Raw genomic sequence first — 20,064 nt, forward strand, 5'->3', positions numbered from 1 at the left:
GGAAATTCTAGTGTTCGTATCTTCCATTTAATTCTTCTCTCTTACACATTTAACATTATTTGCCCAGCTGAGTGGAAGTGATGCAGATGCTGATTTAAAGGTCTCTTGTCCTCCAGCACATTTCCTTAGCAGAGAAGATCACTGAGCAGCGTAAGAGGACAACTGATTTTGATTAGGGAGGAGGATAGTGATAATGGTTTGATTTGTCCTAGTTACATTTTGAGTGTGTCTCATTCACCGGGTTCAAAATAAACATTTAACATGGCACAAAACTGTTGATTGGTTTCTTCTGGCAGAAATACAGTATAACATTAATGTAGTTGTTCTGTATCTGTTTGGTACATGCCCCGCAGAACTGGCAAGCCTCCCTTCGTGAAGGGCAAACTGGCATCATGTTTTTGGGGTGAAAGAGTAAAGTTGTGGCCTTCACAAATCCAAATGCTGCCATTTTGATTTGTAGATTGTGTGTCAGAGAGGTATGTCCTGCTCTGGACATGGTTGCTGCTTAAAAAGAGCTGTGGAAAGAAGGGGAAAGATTTGGAGTCTGCTGGTAAAGTCAATGAGGAGAGCAATTTGCTAAACCAAATTATTCACAGAAGCAGCACCCCCGAGGTAACTTTTTCCGGGGAGAAGGGCAGTAAATGTCCGGCTGTGCTGGATCGAGAGGCCCTGGCACTGAGGGCAGAGCATGGCTGAAGGGTCTCCTCATGCTTCCCGCAGGTGGAGGAGACGTGTTAGAAGGCCTTGGGCAGCACACACTGCCCTATGTGCCCAACCTCCGCCCCTGGGGGTAGCTGGCGGGCTCTGGGTGTTACCTGGGCGCCGCCATCTTCGTTGCTGCCCGCTCCTGGCTGTGAAAGCAACCTCTCCGCCCCGGCCCCGCCGCTGCTTCTTTAAGGCCCGACCTGCCCGGGGATCAGGTGCGCGGCCGGAGCGGTGACGTCATGGTGCCGGAGGCGGGGCGGTGGCTCCCGCTCCCGCGCTGCCCGCGCCGCGGGACAGGGCAGCGGTGGCTGCGCACGTGTGTGCGGGACGGTGGCGGCGCTGCTCCCCGGGTGGGCTTGGCCCGGTGTGCTCTGCTCCGCTCCGCTGGTGAGTGTGTCGGGGCCCCGCGGGAGCGTCGAGAGGTGCCGGTGCGGAGCGCGGCCCTGAGAGCGCGGCGGGAGCGGGTGGGACGGGGAGCGGCGGGTGGGCAAGGCGTGTTAAATGCATCTGGATCTTGGTGCCGCGGGAGGGAGTGAAGGATGGCTTCCCAGTGCGGGTCCGCTGCAGCAGGTGTCGGCTTATTCCATGTTGTGCTGGCTGCTGTATAAGCAAATAAAGGTTTTCTCCTTCAGCAGACGAGGCTGGAAAAAGGAGCTTTGTGCAGGATGTTTAGTTATTTACAAACATAATTTTTAGCCTCTTTTTTTTTTTTTTTTGTACAGGCATGCATAATGTGAGATGCTTCATTTGTATTTATTTACTTGTTAAAACTGTTGCTGAGAGAGAAACAACTAAGGCAGTATCTGGTGTTCATTTACTATTTCACAGGGTGATGAATTGTGCTGTCTACCTACTGTCCTTTGTAGAAGGTGCTATGTTAAATTTAACTCATGATACTTGGGTAAATCAAGGCAGTTCCAGACTGGAATATTGTCGTTTGGAGTACAGGAGGGATGTAAGGTGTCTTACAGCTGTCCTCCCTCCCTTGCCAATGGGAAGATTATAGCCCACCTGTATGCCCTTCGCCAGTTAGGTGGGAATGTGCAAGCCCATATAGAATTTACACCACTTAAATTTTCACATGCACAGACTTTGCATCTGCTAGTTCTGATGAAGAAAGGCAAAGTATTGATTATGACTTTGCTTTTTTCTTTTTTCTTTTTTTTTTTTTCTTTAAATAAGGGTAGATGGGACACTGAAATCTTTCTTTGAACATTCATTTAATCTCCATGATAATCAGACTTTTTTATATTTGCAGTTCTAAGTTCTGGCCTAGTGTATTCACTTCTCACCAGATAAGTTAAAATTGGCAGAAATAAATAATGGAAAAAAAAAATCCCTGCTCAAGAGAATTATCACGTGAAGGTAAAGTTGACAGGGGAGCCTCTGTCATTTTTCTGGTAGCAGAAGGATGTGACAGAGTAAAGCAAGGCTTTATCAGGCTTGACTCTTGACTAGAGGAAGGTCTCTGGTATTCTTACGCTAAAAATGTAGGCTGACTTCCCTTTGAAGTCTTCAGTTGGAAAGGTCCATCTCTAAATCTAATTTCAGCATTAGATTCCAAAGCAGATTTAGTCTCTAAATCTACAGAGCTGTTTTCTGGAGTAACTCCTCATTAAAATAAATACTTTTGTGTGTGGCCAGATGTATTTGTTATATGTGCTATTTTTAGCTTTGAATGCACACCTATGAATCCATCTTCCTGCAGGTTTATTTTATCTGTTGCCCTTATAGTGTTTCAATCTAATCAGTATGCAACGGATGATGTTTTTAATTTCTAAATTTAGCTGCTGATGTTCATACACTGCTTGGTATTCTGTATTGCTCTTTGTAGTGGGCATCTGTATAGATAGATGGGCTGCAACAGCCTTTGTCCTGGAATGTGCATCATCCCAGTTGACTTATATTAGCAGGGGGCTTTTTAAAGAGGTGAAGTACATTAATCTGGCGTGGTTTAAGACTGATGGAGTCTTTAGGTATATTAATGTATACTTGTGCTTTGGATGTGCCTCAGACCTGGGAGAGAGGGATGTTTGTGTGAATGTCACATTACTGTAGTGTTTAATTAGTACTCATCTCATACTTAGACAGAGAGTACTGGTGTTCTGTCAGAAGCAGGTTTGTAGTCCAAAGGGGAAGTGCAGCTTTAGGTTGCCAGACTAAGGTGAACAAGTAAGTAGTCCAGGACATAGAAGGATTAGGCTACAGCATGAAATCTGGTCAATTACATTTCAATGTGAAAATCTCTAACTGCTAAGTACTTTTTTTTTTTTTTTTATTACAGCACCTATTACTATGTAATACAGGTCCGCATACTGACGGATGTAACTTTCTGTAGGTTTTTGGCAAGTGGTTCCTTGTTTCCTCTGGAAGTCATCAGCTGTTTCTTACCATCCTTGATGATATTTTAGCATCTTAAGCCAGTTTCTTTCGCTGGCTGGGAAACAAATAACCCTCATAATGCGTGATTGTATATTCTATTGAAAAATTCACTGGATTTTAAGCATCTGCAACAGCTTTTGTAAGTGCATCCAGTTTTAAGAAATAGTGGCTGTTCTAATGGAATTATTAGCAAACATTTCAAGGTGGAAAGAAAGATAAATGCTGTTGCTTCTCCTCTTCTTTTTAATGGCAGATTTTCATAGAGGGTTTACTTCTATGAATTGCAGATTAAAATTTGTTTTAAAATACTGATTTCCCCGCCAGTGATTGGTGTGGTTCCTGGAATCACCTGTGTCATTGACTTCTGTGGGTTTTTTTTGTTTTCAGCTCTTCCATATCATATGGTATGGATTTAAATGCTCTTGGGAGTTCTGTGCTTTACATCCTGACTTCATGTCAGTCTGCCAAGGTTCAGTTGTAGGACAAACACTAAAAATAAGACAACGGAAAATAGGGCAGGAAATTTAAAGTGGTGTAAGATACAATTCTGAGAGTCTCATTACCTTCTCTATAACTGGCTTTGTGAGCTTGCTTTTTCTGTTAAGTGCTACAAAAGTAAACTAATACAGCGGAGGAACTAGAACATCGAATGGGATAAATGAATATAGGTATGGAGAACTTTCTTGTGAGCTTACTTTGAGTTACTTGAACCAATTTTGGTTTCACACTGATGTAAGTTAGTTTCCAAAGTGAATCTTCCACCTCCAACCTGTCATCTCCTTTTTTTATGTCAGATAAAATCCTGAAAAGCATCAGGTTTGTTTGATGCAGGCAGTTGAAGCAATTTTGCATAATCTTCTTTCTCAAGAGTTTCTTGCAAGTACCACAGCATTGCTAAGATCCTGATGTATCAAAGTTTACAGATTGGGTGCCATAATATAGGGTCATAAAATTATGTAAGTTCTTGATGACACTGGGAAAAGTGGATATGGTTTTATCACTCAAGTTATGCTGGTCCAATGCCGTGTGTGTGCTTTACATAGAGAAAGTTACTTTCTGATTCCTAATTTAGTCAAACTGTAAATTAATTCCTGAATGTCTCAGGGTCATATTAAAACCACAGGAAGTTTCATTTCCTGCAGGGAAACAAATGTTGTGCTGTGTCTTTTAGGGCATAAACCAATGCGTGTGTCTGCCTCACCTGCACAGGTGACAGGAGGCTTGTCTGTGGCTTTCGACAGTCATTCACATGGCATCACATGAGTATGGCATCACACTCATTCAAAGAATGTGCTCGTGTTTTGACCAAGAAATTAAGTGCTTTGTTTGATTAACAGGCATCTATAACCTGGTGCCTTACTTGTAATCAAGAAGACCTTTTACCATCTTTTCTTGATAGGATATTTATAAAACATTCTTTTGGCTTTGGTCCATATACTGAGGTGGAAGTCAGAAAAAGTGGGGTGGATTAAATGCAGTGCAGTGTGTTTTGCAGTCACTGGGAATAAGTATGCAATAAAATTGCCTGTTTTGGTTTTAGGAGTGTAGTAGCAACAAGACATGCAGTTATTTGTGGTATTTGTGGGAGTACCTGTTTGGTAAAGAGTGGTACTATGGTTCCTGCTTGTGTTTGGTAACCTTTAAGCCCCAGCTGTTCTGTAGACTCCCAGATGTCCCAGTGCTATGGGTAAAACTAATTAGAAGCACTTGAGTTAGAGTTCTAGATGTAAAAAATCAAACTACTAGCAGGGTATGTGCATAATGATGTGCTCAGGTTACTAATGCTTTGTTTTTCTCCCAGTATTTCTGTTTTGTTTTGAGTCATCTGCTAAAAGGAAGGCCGGTTTCAATGTGAACCGCTCTTATCTTATAGTACACACACATCAGAGACACAGCTTTTTTCAGTGAAGTGGAAAACATGGAGTGTATATACAAACGGTATATACAAACTGTTTTTACTCTTGAAGTTGTGAATAGGCCAAATTCATGTGTCAAACCATAAGGCTTGGAAATGGAATTATGGCGATAGTGCTTTTGGTAGTGGTGGACTAGACTTCATATGCGAAGGAATCCTTTCCACTTCACTGCTCCTAAGCTTATTTTTAAAACTAGTTTAGACTAGAGGCCATGGCTTTTCAAATAATTTAACGGTATTAGCACCCTGAGCTATCTACCCCCCCACCCCCCCTCCAAAGAAAAAATACTTGTGGGGCTATGTAGGGAACATTGAGGAACAGATATGACTTCAAACTACCCTGGCCTGTCTTTCCACCTGATCACTGTCTACCCTGACCAGGTTGTCTCTCTGGCCACACGAATGCTTGTGTTGCCATGTTGGAAAGGCTTGCGCAAGGACGAGAATGAGTAGTTAGGAGCCTGAAGGAAAATGGAGGGCATAAAAACTCTGTCCTCACACTAGACAGTGTCTGAAGGCTTCAGAAGTATTTCTAATTCTCTGTTGGTAACTACCAAAACAACAGTATGCTTGGTTATTCTTTAAAAATATTGAGAAATGACAAAAAAAGCTTTTTGCTCGTCTTGTAATTTACAAGCTACTTGAATAACTCTAGGTAACCTGATTTTAATAGAAGGGAGAAAGCAGTATTGATTTTTATCACTTTTCATTCTATGGGTCCATTAGACTTTAAGGCTCTGTCCACCCTACCAAAGCAAGCTATGTCAATAAAGTAAAATCAAGATTTTGTTGTGTTCTCCTCCCCCAAACAGTATTTAAACAGTTGTCTTGCCATGTGGAGAAGGTCAGCGGAGTACAGCATATGTGTTTGAACAGCCTAATATGTTTGAACACATTGCCCTGAAGTTTGTTAGACTGTTAGATTTTTTTGTGTGTGTGTTTTTGTTGGCTTTTTTCCCTCCTCTTGAAAAATGGACTGCTGATGTGGGAACATGAGCTTCTCTTCCTCAGCCTGCCCTCTCCACCCCCAAAAAGAGATTGTTGATGGTCACTGCTTTGTATCCACTTCACAGAATTAACTTTTTTGACCTCAAAGGTTTTCAGTCCAGGGGGCAAACATCTGTTTTCAGACTTTTAAAAGTCCAGGGGATGCATGGTTTAAATTAAATACCACTGTCCTAGAAGAATGCACTTAAGGAGGGTAGAAAAGATTAACCAGGGGTTTTAATTTGCAGCAGTTGTTTTGAACTGTTCTTTCCTGGAGTGCAGTGTGATGTTAACCTAATGCAGTTTCACTGTGGCTGCTTCACGAAAGGGCTGGGCCGCTTGCTGGGTCTCGACTGGGTGCTCCTGCTCTCTCCTTGCTCACCCGTGTGGCATGTCTGCTCTTGGTCTAAGTGGCTCATGCAACTGGCTTGCAGCTCAGTGCAATACTCAGAAGCAGTGGGAGCATGAGGCTAGGGAAAGTAAACAGACTGACACTGGTGTTTCCCACGGTTTAATGAAACCACACCTCTAGGCTGTGTTACTGATTGCCACACAGGCATCTGGCTGCAGATGGAGGGACAGCTTCGTTGCCTGGGTAAGAGAATCTAACTTCAGGCTGCTGTCAGGAGGCATTGCTCACCAGGCCTGTTTTTCCAAATCTTGAGTGAGCTACCTGATGACAAAAACCCTATTGTTTTTGTTTCCATTGGTAGAGTTGTTCATTGCTGGCTTACCACCTTATAGTAGCTCATCTTACAGACCACCTAGCATTAGCACAAGAGGAGCAGAAGGGGCATGTTATGGTGAATGGATCTACCCTGGTAGCAGCTGTCATGTTGGCATAGATGTATCATAAAACACACTGTAAGTTTACTTATGCAAGGAATTAGTGCATCTACATGGTATCTTGGCTTTGGTGGCAAAGCTCATAAAAGAAGCTGTTGTAACTACTATTTGCCTGCTTCTGTACCCCTTCTAGTTTGCGGGTCTGTGTAGTGCCACCAGTTGTAACTGATTACTTCAGGACTGCTCTGTAACCTTAATAACTGGAATTATAAAAATAGCCCTCTTCATACTTTTGTTTTATGGTTTTTTTAACCCAGATTGTTTTCATGATCCAGTTTGTAATGTGGTCCTATGTAGACTGCCATCTGCAGAACAGAGCATCAGATGAGAACAGGAGCAAGTGATCTGTGAAAGGTGGGCAGGAACTTCTGCAACCAGCTTCCTTGTTGAAGGCACTCAAGAAACTACGTCTTCACCATGTAGCACTTTTCCTGACAAACTTTTCCACATAGACAAACTTATGGTATTTAAGCTACACTAAATGTGCTGACATTTACAGCTCTATGAGTAGGAGTGCTGTGGTGGAAAATTACTCGAAGGTGAAGGGAAGGGCTAGCGTAGCCTTTGCTGGGTGGGAAGCTGCCATGATCTGCAGCAGCAGAAGCAAGCTGAAATCATATGACTCTGCAGACACTGGGAAAAGAACTGTTTTCAGTACTGAAAGAATGGTTATTGCAGCTCTGTCATCTATATTTTGTTTCTTCAATTTATTTTTTTTTTAGCTTACACTTTTGTTGTTTTCTTAGACAATCTGTCTTTGTCTTGCCAACCATGAATGTATGCTGTTGGCATACATGCTTCTAATAGCTAGGGTTGTCTGCAAATACATTTGCTTCTCAGATTGCTGATCTCTGAACCAAAGCAGAAAAGCAAGAAAGGGAGAGAGAGATTCTGGGCTTGTTTCTGTTGTTTTATCTTGCCTGGTTTTCCTGCCTCATTTCAGACTGAAGTAGCTGCGTAGATGGCTGTGCAATTGCTAGCATTGCTGTCAGGCCCTAAGAGCCCTGGGGCTGCAGTACTTGACCAGAGCTATTTGAAGGTGGCTGTGCTGTCCTGATTTAGGTGAAATGATAGAAGAGTGAAAACACTTTTTTCCCCTCTTCTTTCTTCCTGTCCTTTGCAGAAATGTGGTAACTGCTCTGAATTCTTTTTTAGTTTGGTGGCAGTGAGTCAAATGCTTAGCTGGTGTGTTTGGCAAAGCTCTCTTTTGTAAGCGCAGCAGTGCTGTTGTGCTTTGGCTGGGGATGTGTCCCTTTGTTTCTGTTCGGGGCACGGAGGCCCCACTTGCTGTCTGAACTGTTTGACCATCAGCAGCAGGGAGTCAGATCTTTTCTATCTGATGCGGAGGGATTTCTTTTAGTAGTAAACCACTTACCTGTCCTTTGCTGCTATGAGAGTTTAAAAAGTTTTAATTTTAGGCGTGATAGAGGCAGAACTGATTTTGCTTTAAAAAGAGCTACTAAAAATAATTTTCATGCTTGCTTTATGCACTGAGCTATTGAGGAACTGGACGTTTAGCCAGGTAACTTGACCCCTCATGCTGAGGGACTCTGTAAAATGGTGTCAAAGCAGGTATTTGAAAATATCTATAATTTGATCCATACTTCTAGCAGTTACTTGAGTATCTGTGGTCACCTGAAGCATTTTAGCAAAAAGCTGAGAAAGAGTTCTAAATGGTGGAAACTGAGGTGGAAGCCTATAGGAATTTGTAAACATCACTGCAACACTCTTGGTATTACTGATTTAGCTGCTTCTGCTGTTTTGTAAGTGTTGACCCACACCACTTCAGCAAGGAAATTGGTGGAGTCATGGGAGCATCTATATGGTCTTTATATCCGAGGAGGAGAGGCGAATGCTTTGTCCTTTGGAATGAGGAGGAGGAAGGGAGCTTAGAGACTAGTGTTTTCTCTGCAAGAGTGCTTGCCAACCTCAGGGCATTGAGCCCTGAACATAATGCCACTTGAACAAACAGGCTTGCTAACTCTTGGTAAGACGTGTACAGGTATTTGTACAGATCCAAGTAATGGATAATGCGAGACACCTGGAAGACTCAGTCTCTCTTTCTATATGATAAAAATGAGGACTGGCATATTGCTTTTGCCTAGAACAGGGCTGTGCTGGTGTTGCAAACTGTGTTTTTTAAGTGGTTTGGCTTCCTTGAAACAAGCTGTTTAAGGAAGGAGTGCTATAGAGTTCAGATGCTGTTTTAACCACACATAGCTGTGGAGCAGGTTTTGAGCCCAGCATGGTTACTGAACATTGTACTGTTCTTTGTTCACAATTATGCCTCTATTAGTACAGTTCAGAAATTATTGTATTTGAAATTTGCACACATAAATCTGAATCTTGAAAAAAAAAAAGTACATAGAATCATCATGAGGTAAAACACTGCTTGGAGTATTGTGCCTTTGCTGTATTTTTTTCCTTTCTTGTTCTAACTCCTATTTTTGTCTCAGAAAACTATCATTATGGAAAGACATAGTTAAAACTTGGCTCAGCTGCTTTTATCCAGCAAGACTGGATTGTTCTTAAGGCAAACCAATTTAATTGTATTCCAACTGCTTCCTTTTTGCATTGTTTGTTTCTGTTAGGTAAATGGTCCCAGTGGGGATAGTATCTTCAATACCTTGCATGGTCCAAAGCCTTGTTATATTTCAATCCAATTCTGTTTGTTAGCATTATATTGTGCTAGGACAGAAAGACAATGGTATGCATTGTTTCTTGTAACATAACCAAAGTTTTCTTTAAAGTTATTCTTGTCTTGGATATACAGTAACTCTCCCTGTTTGTGCTATGAATGTAACCATGTTAGAAGAACAAGCTGATGCTGAATGCGAATGGCACCAGTGTCCTGGGGCCATATGGTAAGAGAGTCTGGGAATAATCATGCAGTAATGCTGCTTCTGAGCTGAAGTAACTGAGCTTATGAAAGGTTTTAGGAGTAGGAAGCTCTTTTTCTGAACAAACTTCTTTTTTCCTTGATCAGTATCACTGGCTTTGAACCACGGGGGATGGTTCCAGGAATTGTCGTGCAATAATTGTTCTTTGAAAAAACGCTTTTAAATTTGTGTTGCAGCCATGGGGATCTAAACCTAGGGATCAAAACTGAAGCTATCTTTTGAGCCCTTTGCGTTTTCTTTTTCTGTTAAGTGGCTACATGTCACTCATGGTTATCAACCCCTCCTATGAGAAAACATCCTTTACGTTTAACTAAACACTTTGCGGGAACCTCACCAGTTCACTTGTTGCACTAAGGGGAGCCCTGCCTTGCACAGATAGGCTGCTGCTGTAAAATGAAGTCATCCCTTACAGCCCTATCTCTTCCTCCTCTGATCCCAGTCTGGTCTCTTATAAAAAAGGGGTTTGGAAAACCTTCCTCCCTCTTGCCCTGTTTCCTAAGGGAATTGTCTGTAAGCAGGGCTGGGCCTGTAGCCTTATCTCTGTTGTCAGAGCTGCCTGCCTGGTAGGTGGCAGTCGGGACAGCGCTTTTCAAATGAGACTTTCCTGTGCTGAGGGAGGCCCTTGTTTTTTTATTTTAACAGCTTCCTATTGTTTGAAGCAGCAGGTTGTCCCCTCCCACACTGTTCTAGCTCTTTCTTCCTCCTTTAAATAATTTTTCCATGCAAGTATTACTCAGAGTAGTTACTCTAGCAGTGAGTCCTCTGAGAGTTTTCTCAACCCACTGTGATCTCTAGCTTTTGTTGCAATACCAATGTGGCATTTATGCAATAAATAGAAAGTGGCTTCTGAAGGTAGGTCTTTCTGATTTTTTAAATCTGTTGTTTTAATTCAGTGTCACCACTGCTGTGACATGACTGGTTCGTTGGTTGGTTGGTTGGTTGGTTTGTTTGTTTTAAATCAAATCCAAGTTATCACAGGAATTCTTTCCTATGTATGGTACTGAAAGGTAGAAAATATTGATTTTCAATGTGGATTGCCTTTGTTTCTGAGATGCAAAGAAAGAGTATTGCTTTAGTTTGTTAATAGTTTGCTTTTCAATATTCTAGTCCTGCTGTCTAATGTCATTTTGTATGGTACATTTTATTTATGTTCTGCTATCTGTGTGAAAGGCACTTTCTAAGCCATAAGCTGCCCCTGGTCCACTATACCATAGCTTTTTCTGCCTAATAGTATCCATAATGAATTTGAAGATGAAGCAGTAGGAATCTTTTCTCACCTTAATGTTTGTCACAGCTGGAAGGGATGTTGGCAATTCATTTCCCATCCCTGTTACTTTACAATATAACTATTACCTAGTCAGAAGCTCTGCTTTTTTGATAATTTAGATGTGGCTTTCCTTCCCTCTGCTTGTTGAATTCTGTGTTAGAAAGTTGATAATGACATGAGGTATTAAGTATATGTAGAGCTTTTCTGTTATTTTAATGTGCTGGTTCGTGAAAGTCAACTTGCTTTGGCTGGTTTCCTGGTCCCCTACCTTCTGTGAAGTGTCTTGTTTCCAAAATAAATAGTAATTATTCTGAGAATTTGGAAGTCTACCACTACTATTCCACATATCTCACTTCAGCTTAGCATGAAGCATTTTTGTTTAAATTTGTAGATTTGAGGGGGAGAAAAAAAAAATCCCAACAAACTATTTTCATACATTTGGTGATACTAAGCAATATTGTAATTCCACAAAATGATAAATCCGGTTCTAGAGTTTGTCACCAAAAGGGGGAGGAAAGAAAAAAACACATCTATGTATCATTTCTACTGCTCATCATTCAGTATATTAAACATTCTCCCTGGTCAAATGCATTCTCTGCCTGAGAGATTGATCACAGTCTGCTGAGGCAGGGCTCAGCTGACCCACACCTGGTAGAGGAAGGCCCACTCTCCTTGCCCTGGCTATAACTTCTTGAGGAGTTGATTCAGGTCACTAAACCAGTAGGAAATAAAGCAAGTTCCCCACTTCCCATCCACCCAAAAATGCTAATTTTGTGAGCTGAATTTGCTCCTGTGAGCCAAAGGGCAGAGGTGTTAACTGCCTGCCCCAGCGCACTGGGGTGAAGAGGGGAGTGCCCTCTTTCCTGGCCATGAGAGTTTGGGTTCATTTGTTCGTATAGAAAGGTCACTCTGAGACATTGCCTGTATCTGAAGTGGTAGGTTGTCCTTCTAGTACGTTGTGTGTGGGAGTTAGAGAAGCCTTAGGCACTTTTTGTTAAATATCCACACACCCCACACCCCCCTCCCCCAATCCTGAGGGTGCAATAAAACCTCTTGCTTCTATTTGACAAACGGAGAGCATTGTAGTGGACATACAGGGTTTTTTGTGTTTTTTGAAGTTGTTAATTTATAAAGTACTTATGCCTTCAGGTTACAGCAGTAATCTGAGGTTTAAGTATATTAAAAACCCAAACAGGCTGATTCTGGGTTAGAGAGTTCCCTGTCTAAGGCCAGAGGAACATGACAAACAGCCAGAGGAGCAAAGGAAGCAGACTGTGGTGGCTGTCATGATGAACAATGGTTTTGGCACACCTGCTGCCTCACCACTGAGCTTCTCCGTGCTTGGCAGGAAAGGAGCGATTTGGAGGATAACCAGCTAGTTTTGTAGATGGTTTTGGTATGTTTCCATCTTGTCTGAGGGAGAGAAAACAGAAGCACTTGCTTTATAATGTAACAAATGGTTGGTGAAGGCTGGCACCATCAACTTTTGGGGCAGGATTTAATAATGTAGTTACGAACGGGAAAGTCAATATTATGCTGGACCTGAGGGCCCTTAGAAAGCGCATGCAGAGACTGACGTGCTATGGGAAGGCAGAATAGTGGCATATATTCAAAGCAATGTTTTACAAAATATTATGCTCATACTATCCTCAAGAATAGATACAAACATATGTATATACTTTTATTCAAGAAAACGAGGATTTCTAGTTATGAAGAAGCAAAATGAAGAGAGCCGGAACAAATGCGTTTGTACTGTTTGTAGGTTTCGCAGAATGATGGTTTTTGACTCCACTAAGAGCCAAATGATGTTAATCAGTTGCTGTTTCTCCTGGGAGTTGTCACAGATGTAAGCTGCGAGACAAGATTACTTCTTCCAAAGAATAGTGTGTCACAGCATGTCATTTCATCCCTTTTCCAGTTGTGTCTTTTCAGGTTCTGATGGTTTGGATTGTAATAATAGTTTTTTTAGCTGATATATTAATATATATATGTATTTATATTAATTATATTATTAATGTTAATATGTATATTAATATGTATAAAATTTTACAAGTTTTTTCTAAGTTTCTCAGGTACTGGATTCCACAAGAGGATGTGTGTTACTATTGCTGTCCTAGTGGGTGGGTACCTAGGTGACCAGAGTATATGGGAATTGGACAACTTGGGGAGGACTGGGAAAAAACGAGAATGTTAAAAAGCCAGAAAAGAAATCATAAATCATAGAACTTCTGTCTAGGCTAACAGAGGAAATAGATCTAACACCACACGTTTTGGCTCAAGCTCAGAGTTTAGCTTCAGATAGAGTGACTTCAGTCCCAATTGACCAGAAATGTAAGATTTTTCCAGGTCAGCCATCTGGTTGCATGTGTGCACATGGACATGTGTATGATTTATTTTCTTAATCACAGAGGAAGGATGCATAGACTCTTAATCTGGATAGAATATTCTTATTTTTTCCTGTCTCCCTTATAGGTGTGTCTAAGGAAGTATTATATGTTGTAATGCTGGTTAAGCAATGGATAATAATAATAGTAACAGTGTGTCTGAATGCTTTCTTCTAGCATTGAAGGAAAATTTTGTAAATAGTTTCTCAACAAAGTGTTTCTTGTGGTGTATTGAGGTTACTGAAAATACCGTCATGGTGTGGTAACCCTTCTTGATAAGCATAACTTTTACAGATACTGCTTTCCCAGATGTCAGGTGATTGTTCCTTGAAGGCTGATTATTCTGAGGGAGAGGACTTTTGAACAGGACTATGTTTGGTTTTGTCCTTTTATTGCCTTGCTGGTTTTCTGGTTCTGCATCTGTTCCTCTATGAACTTGCTAATCTTCCTCAGACCCTCTTCTGTCAAATGCAACAGTTAGTCCCTTCAGCAGCTTTTTATGTTTCCAGCATATTGTCTAGGGAATTCTGAGGAAAACAAGTTATACTGTACATCATTAGCAGTGCTCGGAGGTGTAAGCCTGGAGCAGTATCGACAGGTCTTGTCCTCACAGGATTGGGCAAGAGGAAGTGTGGGCAATGTGTGGCATGTCACTCTGCTGTGCAGTTGGAAGGTGAAGGCTCTGTCCTGTGACCAGCTCCAGGTGGTGCTGGTATGGATACAGCTGTGTAACATGGGCTAGAGGCTGGGGTAAAATGCAAGCCTCAGAGACTGTTTTGGGTTGCCATGGCAGGATATGGAGTCCTCCACAGGTTTGGAGGGCTCCCTTCTCTTTTAATGAGCTCGCAAAAGACTGAAAGGATTTTAATATCAAAAAAGCCAATTTTTATTTAAATAAGTACTAGAATTTTTTCTTTTTTGAAAGAGAAAATTCCAAAGAACTAGGTAAACCAAAATGGAAATAAACTTGTGTGCAACTTTCCTGTTGCCCACTGTCTCTGCTTTCAAGCCTCTCAGTCACTGAGTGGCCCCAAATATCTGTCAGAAATTTTGTGCCATGTCTAGGACCAGCCATACCCTGTAGTCCCTGGAGCTCTCTCCTTTGAACACTCTTGGTACCTCCCCAAGATGGACAGGCCAGAATGGAGCTGTACCCCTGCCTCCAACGGTGCTGCATGGCAGAGCCACACTCTCAAAGGATCACACACATAATTAGAAGCCAGAAGCCAAACACTTACATAAATGTACCATCCTGAGACCCAGTTATTTCCCCATCCCCTGCTTTGTGTGATAGAGCAGAAGAACCCCTAGAGCCCTTGTTGTCTTTTGCCTGAGACCTTTTCCCAAAGCTTCTCTCTGCCTCAGTCTCGTTCCCTGAGGCACTCTGCTTGAAGGGATGAGACACATCAATTTAGGCTGAGTACTTCTCTCTACAGGGGGGAAAAGAAAGATTAACTGAGTGCACAGAATATAACATACCAGTTTAAGATGCTGTGCTTTGTAAATTTCATGTATTCTGGGCTAAACTAGGGCCAGAAGCTGTGTAATCCTTTGTGCTTAACCTTGCAGCGCTTCTGGGAGTGGAGTCACTGTTGGAATGGTATGTGGTTTCTGCCAAATGCACGCTGTCTTTAGTTTCACAAGTGGTTTCAACCATCAGTGCAGGATTAGATTTGGGAGAATAACAGAAGTAGCTGCTTGCTATTCAGTAGTGCTTAGACCCACAGTAGCATTGAAACAGCTGAACTGCTGCTGCAAGAAATTTAACTAAATCTCTGAAGTAAGCATCCTTTTATTTACAGTCCAGGCTGAAATCCTATTGTCCAAAACTGAGCAAGGCTGGTGTTTTCTCTAGCTACCCTTTCAGTGTTGAACTCAGTGGCTTTAACATTTGTTGTTGGCTGGCTACTTTGCAGTGCTGTCAGGCCACGCCTTGGTTTTGTATGTGGGAGCGTGTGTACATACCCTCAAACTTTTTTCATTCTGTTTTAAAATAATGATGACAACAACGACAAGTTTTATTAATGGTGTTTTTCTGTCCACAAGTACCAGTTGGTTAGATGTATTATAACTCCACTGGGCACCCGCAGAATTCTGTTTTAATTTAACAGGTTTCTTCCAGTTGCAAAGAGAGGAACTCTTGCGAACTACCTCTTCATGCTCTTTTTCTGCCATTGAGCAAACCTGCAAATAATGTGGAAAGGCTCCTTTTGTGGTGTATACCTCCTCTCGAGCACTTCTGGTGTGGTTGGGTTTTTTTGGTTTTTTTTTTTGTTTGTTTTTTTTGTAGGGAGCTGCTGGTGCCACTCAGTAGTGTCATTTCATTGCAAGGCAGAGAATAAATAAATCAAAGCTGTTGACATCATTCTTCTTTTCCTTATCCCAACACCCAACTGGTCTGTTCAGCTTGTATTAGACTGCATTTGCACAGCTTCTGCTTCTGTGACCCATTAGGACAGAGCCTGCTTGTGCTTAACAAGAGTCTCTTTCATGCTTTGTGGATCTCTCCAGGCCACAGCAGGACACAAAATAATCCCTTTTGCATTTCGTAGTTTCACAGTACTTTTCTGGTGAAGATGAAACAACCTTTCTGAATGAAAACAATAACATCATCTCTATAAGCCTGGTTTTGGTACAAGGTAATTGTATCATTGTTTCTGCATTTTACAGAGTGAACAGCAGCTTTCTTCACAGCATGTCCCAAGGTTTTAAGATACTAAAATCTGTAAGGAAGAATTTTGTAAGTTTTTAAAATCAGTATGGAACTAGTTCCTTATAGTAGCATCTGGTAAGGCTTACATAGACAGTCTCTTCAAATTGTAACTTAGAAATTCGAATTCATACTTTGAATTCAAAGAGGCCAGAGTTTTGTAAGTTCATATACAAATCTTACAGCTTCACCTTACTTTTAGTTCTAACATAAAATGAAAGATCTGTGTTTTAGAAAATTTGTTTATAGGATACAATCTGCTTTGCGCACTTGAAACTTCCATCTGTCTATACTGTGCATATTCTGTAATGTTTTAGTTTCTGAAGTGTATTTCTGACAAATATACTGTATACAAAAATCCAAGAAAGTAGCTTTTGCCTGTTGTAGCCATCTACTTGAAATTTCACACAGTGAAATGTGTTGAACTGGATTTGAAGGGGTTTTTTTTGCAACTGCTTGATAAACAGATATCAGGGTTGTGGGTTTGGGGTTTTTTTTTTCCCCACAAAATATTTATTCTGGTACATCTTTCAGAATGTCATATACCAGAAGGATTTAAGCAGAGAATATTGTCTATTTGTAAGGGGCTTCTCAATGAAAGTAAAATTTCAGGTAATGGAGCTAGGTGCACATCCTGTTATCCAAGGACTTCTTTTCTGTGTTTGTAGGAATCATTACGTGACCTTGCCTGTATTTGGTGTTTAGCTGTGAGTTCAAGACTGTTGTGCGTTCAGTTGTCATTATCCACTTTAAAATAAGAGGCTGGTTGGCCAGGTCTGGTCTTGGGGTGCAGGAGCCCCACGGAAGCTGTGGCAGCATATTAAAAAAGCGTTATCTGCTGGTGTGAGATAGCACTGTGTTCAAGTTCGGGATGTAAAGTTTTGAGTTTTGGTCATGTCTGTTTGCTTCCTATCTAAAAAAGGAAAATAAAACTACCTCAACAGCTTGCACAGTCTTTTCCTCTGCAATTTCCCTAAATGTATTAATCAGATGTTGTCTTCTGCTGGTCTAGTTGTATAGAAAACAGAAATTGGGCTTTGAGTTCTCTTCACCCTGCTCTTCTGTTCCAGGTTGTTGTTGAAGTGTTTATCATGGTATCTTTCCCCCAACCTGTTTGTTTTTCTCTTCCTATGTGCTGTTAACTGCTGTTGGATATGGTATATTTTGATTCCATAAGCTTTTTCTTGTGGTATGTGCAGGTGTTTTTCCTACTCAGATTCTGAAGTCTTCAGTGGGTTTGGTGGGAAAATGCTTCTGTATACAAAGCTAAATGAAGCAAAAATGAGTTTCCCTTTTCCTGTTAGTTATGCTTATTCCTCTAAAACTAAATAGTAATGATCTTAAACCCAAACTGAGATTATTAAGCGCTTATGCATGTGTGCGCACACTCGTGATTCTGCTGAAGTGTTATTTATAGCTATACAGCACAGATGACTGCTTAAAAAAAGAGGAATAATCAGCATGTTGTGGATACTGGGTGCATGGTTTTATATTTTTGTGTAGAAGTATTAATCTATGTAATAGTCTGTGGTGCAGTAGCATTCCTTCTGCTTGTCGGTTTTAGCAAGGCAGGAAAAATATGATGTAAGCATTTAATACTAGGAGCCAGAATAGGCACCTTGAGCTGCTGCTCACTCTTTCTTTGCTCTCTCTGCTGATATTTGTTTATGTGAGTTCTTCTATATTGCTTTGATTTTGCACCTCAGTATTTTATGAGTCTGGTAAGAATGTGAGTGTTATAAGCCATCTTGGTATGTGGTAATGGTGGTATAGGTAAAACACAAAGTACAGTGAATTAATAGTTTGAGAATAAGCTGTAACATTTTAATACCAAATACTATAGAATAGAGCTAAGACAAAAGAGGGAGTAAATGCTTTTATATTGTCTGTCCCCATCTGTTGATCATGAGAGAGGTGGGAATTGTCTGCCCATCCTTTGTGGAGGTTTTCACTAGCCAGTTGTATCACAAAGTCCATTATGTGCTGCCTGTGTTGAGGAAACTGGTTTCTGCTCTGGGTGTAGACTTTCCTCTTTTGCACTACCTGGAGAGAACAGTTCCTTGCAGTATTTGACTTTGAGATTCTTAACACATCACCAGAAAGACCTATTTCTCCACCCAAAGGCTAGCCATCTGTTTGGCCAATGTCTGTTGGTGCTTTTAATGTGTTGCTGCGTTAGCTTAGTCTGTTTTGTTTTTCCTTCAAAATTGAAGTACTAATGGTGCTGGAGTTCTTCTGTTTGCTTGTTTTCCTGCGAAATCTACTTCTTGCTTACGTGTGTGTTTTGTTCTGTGTGGATGTGTGTGCGCTAACGCATTCGGTTGCTTCAAATGTTACTGAAATCGAAGTATATTTAGATAGAATTGAATGAAACAGAGGGATTTGTGGTGGTGTAACGTGAACATCATGTGAGTTTGGAGTTGACCGCTACTGGCTTAGGAAGGAAACGGGTATGAAAATTGACAGGAAATCTCATAGTTATAACAAGGTAGCTGTTACAGAACAGGAATTTTTCTGTTCTGTGGTGAAAGTCTGCAAGGTCGGGAAAAGAATGGTGGCAGGATTTTAGGACTTGTTGTCAGTCATTAAGCCTTATGTTGGATACTACCAACTACATCTGAAAGCTTCTAGGAACTCTTTAGTCATTGTTGGGCTGGAATTTGCAAGCCAAAGTAGAAAACTTTAGTCTTCTTGGGTCATTGATACTATTGGAAGAGAGATGAAGTTAATTTCTTGTGAATAAGGTGCCACAGGAAAAAGGGGCTTGCAATCTTATTGTAATTCTGATGGCTGTAAGCTACAGAATTTTGCAATGAAAATGTTTATATCTGGCGATTAAATCAAATACTAAATTCATCTTCAAGCTCTCCTTGGAGAGCCAAGGTGAAGATTTGGAAAAGGAATAATTGGCAGCAGGAGGCTGGCTGGCTGTTTGCTAGATTCGAACCAGAACCTTCCATTTTACTTTGCTTTACAAAGTCTTAGCAGTCATTTCTGCAGCATTTCTTCCGTTTTACCATATGCTTGACAGCTGTCCTGTTCCTATTCGTCTTGATTTTATGTGTTGCATAGGATTGACTGGTGATGTTTAACTGCTTTTGGGCACTTGCGTAACAGTTGAAGCTGCTGTGTTTTCCCTACTTACCTGAATTCCACAAGTTCCATATGGGGTGGAATGAAAAGCTGGTTTCACCCCACCTTTCCTCCTTGTGAAATACCCAGGACCAAGCCTAGGGGTAGGTAGGGTGGTTTTTTTCTAATACAGGCGTGGGAGAATAAACTTAGATTTCCTGTAGGAAACAATGCAAAACTTCAGGATAATCACTTTGGAAATCCAGGTGTGTTAAGATGCTTTTATTATCGTGTCCAGCAGTCTTAAAGAGCTGGGCAGCTGTGAAGGGAAGATCTTAAGGGAGTGAGGATTGTTTTGAAATGTTTTGAATTTACTTCGGGCTGGGCAGCCTTTCTTAATTTTATATATATTCCATCCCTCTTCAACTGTCAGAGAAAAGTTGTTGAGATAACAGATCCTTTGGGCTGTGTAACAGAGAGGGGGGCAGCTGCTTCCAAAGGATTTCAGAAGTAGGACACAAAGCTGCGGGCTTGCCTGCTTTCATTCCCTGTAACCTGCACAGCAAATGCGTATGCTGAAAGTACTGTGGTGCATGAGATCAGTGGTTATTAATACCATGTTTTTGATAAAAAAGTTTTATCTGGGGAGTAAAGTGTGTTTTGGCAATAAGCCTCACACAAAGTAAATAACGTGGCCTTCGCGTTTCTAGTTCTGACCTCATCTCTCTCATTGTTTGTCTTCGAACAGAAGCCCTTTATAACTCAGTTATTCCACATTGTGCTTATACAAATTGCAGAGATGCTTTCTTCCAGAAACTTCTAGATCATCTTGCAGGATAAGTTATTTTCAGTTAGAAAAGGCTGTAATGCTGGTTACTTAGGTACTTAGAGCTGTG

At 41.1% G+C, this 20,064-nt stretch overlaps 1 protein-coding gene across 3 annotated transcripts in view; it reads left to right on the plus strand.

The window, feature by feature from the left end:
- USP54 (ubiquitin specific peptidase 54) overlaps positions 1-20,064 on the plus strand; it is a 104,499-nt gene that overhangs the window by 22,942 nt on the left and 61,493 nt on the right. Inside the window, exon 1 of one of the 3 annotated variants that reach the window (XM_030486120.1) lies at positions 901-1,092. The exons of 1 other annotated variant lie outside the window; for it this stretch is intronic. The gene's annotated coding sequence lies outside the window, so the exon portion shown is untranslated. Of the gene's footprint in view, positions 1-900; positions 1,093-10,316; positions 10,588-20,064 lie in introns of those variants that run through there. One more of the 3 variants, XM_030486121.1, reaches the window with a different exon arrangement.

The sequence above is a fragment of the Strigops habroptila genome, chromosome 5 (genome assembly GCF_004027225.2).
Source record: "Strigops habroptila isolate Jane chromosome 5, bStrHab1.2.pri, whole genome shotgun sequence".
NCBI lineage: Eukaryota > Metazoa > Chordata > Aves > Psittaciformes > Psittacidae > Strigops > Strigops habroptila.